The sequence below is a fragment of the Tupaia chinensis genome, unplaced genomic scaffold (genome assembly GCF_000334495.1).
Source record: "Tupaia chinensis unplaced genomic scaffold, TupChi_1.0 Scaffold000288_2, whole genome shotgun sequence".
Lineage (NCBI taxonomy): Eukaryota > Metazoa > Chordata > Mammalia > Scandentia > Tupaiidae > Tupaia > Tupaia belangeri.
Window position 1 is genome coordinate 205,408 of NW_006159773.1, and position 2,304 is coordinate 207,711.

Here is a 2,304-nt window from a genome sequence, read left to right on the forward strand (position 1 = left end):
AAGTCTGGAGTTGAATATTATATCCCAGAATTTAATCAGGAAAATTGAACCAGAACAGAAGATAAAAGTACATGAGACTGATAGGTTCATGCACCTACCATTTGAACAGAATCCTAACCTGTTTCCTGGCTTAAAGCAAAGTTCCTTGGTGTTTCTTTGATTTAAGTTAAAACTGGTTTTCTTAGTAGTAAAGTGAACTCACCATTGAAAGTAGTTAGATTATGTAGGTAATTGTGTGATCAATGCATTGTGGGTGGGAAGGGAATGGAGGACATTTGTGGACACTGGAGGAAGTGTGAGAGGAGGGTGGGAAGGGACAGAGGGTCAGAAAGACGGGTGGAAATAATTCTAGGAACTAGAAATGGAAAAATTTTTATAATGTACATGATTGAGTCACTATGCAGTGTGTACCGGATGGGAGATCACATTTTGTGTGCTGTGATGATGTTTAGGGAAGGAATGTAAATTGAGTTACAAAAAAAAAAATAAGTTTCAGGAAAAAAAAATACATCTATTCAATGACTTCAGTAGGATATGTAGCCCCAGCTAGGTGCTACTTTATAGGATGCGTAAAGTTAGACTTGTGTTCATGGAAATGTGTGTGTCACCTGTGTTTGCTATGAGGGTATTTGAATTGATTAGCGTCTTTGGTTATTCAATAAAATGTGGGGGGAAAACAGCATAGAAAGCAAACATAGATACCAGAGACAGTGTGGGAGGAGAGTGGGAGATGGCAGAGGGTAAGAGATAGGGAATCAAGGGTGGGGGAAAAAAAAACATACAGAAAACAAGAAATGGAAGATCATTTGCTGACAATAACATGTTTGTTAATGTGCTTGATTGAGACAATATACAGTGTACTCTGGATGGAAAATCTCATTTTGTATGCTGTAATGATGTACAGTGAAAGAATGCAAATAAATTGAAATTTTTAAAAAAAGAAAAAAAAAATGTTACATTTCTCTTTTGCCAATTTTAGTATCTTGTCTTTTTTTTTTGCAAATTTGGCCAGTCTGGCTGTGATGTGCCTTGGAGAAGATATTCTTGGATTGATCTTCTTAGCGGTCCTTTGTATTTCTTGGGTCTTAATATTTGAATGCCTCTCTAGATTTGGAAACTTTTCATCCAAGATTTCATGGACTAGATTACCAATGCCCTTTTTAGTTTCCTCACCTTCTAGGATACCAATTATCTGGATGTTTGGGCGCTTAATGCTGTCTAGTATTTCTCATATAGTATCCTCATTTTGGGGGGGTTATTTTTTCTAGATCAGAGGTTTTGCCTTCGACATCTGCTTTTAATACTTTTGAGGGAGGTTTTGATTTCCTGAATGGCAGCCTTCATCTCCAGTAGCTCCATTTGATTCTTTTTTATGGTGTGTATTTCTTCTTTCAGATCATGAAAGAACTTCAACACCTCATGGAACTTGTTGCTCTTTCCTCCTGCATCTCCTGGAGTTCATTATCTCTCATCTCTTGCATCTTGTTTAGTTTTGTCACTATGAATATTCTGAATTCTCTATCAGACATTTCCATGAGTTCTACTGTACTGTCTGTGGATGAGGAGGGGTTGTGATTTTCCCCTGGGGGAGAGATATTTTCTTGATTTCTCATGTTTCTTGTGCCTCTGCGGTTGTTTCTCGTCATTCTGTGACAAAAATCTATTCTCTACTGTGCTTCACAATGTGGCATCCACAGAAAGATTAAGAGTTTAGATTTATAAAAAGAAATTTATTGATTAAAGCAGAAGGTTCAAAAAGTGGTTAGAATTTCGAAGTCTCTAAAAGTATTCTGATGCATGGCTACTGTGCACCTAGGCCTATCTAGACTTTCAGTGCATGGAGAGTGAAGCTGAGAGTGGGAAATTAAGGTTAAAAAACAAATTAAGCAAAAAGAAAAAAAAAATACCAAAAAAGAGGAAATTTTTTTTTTTTTTGCATGTAATAAAATGGGCCGCACAAAGGACACACCAGAACTTTAAAATGGCTTCTGGAACTAGCAAGTGAAAGAAAAGGCCCAAAGTGAAGTGGTTGAAAATTTTTTTTAAAAAGTTAAAAATTTAAAGAGAGAGTGCGAGACAGAGAGACAGTCAGTCAGAGACAGAAAAGATGGAGGTCGCCCTCCTTTGTCTGAATATTTCAGGAGTCTAGAAGATGGATTTTAGAGTATAGCTTCCCTGAACACGCCAGAACACACCTCAGCTTTAAAATGGCTACTTGTCTGAATATTTCGAGAGTCTAACTATGTAATTTAAAAAAAAAAAATTGTCAAGGAGTTGAGAAGCATTTGTCAAAGAGAAAGGGAA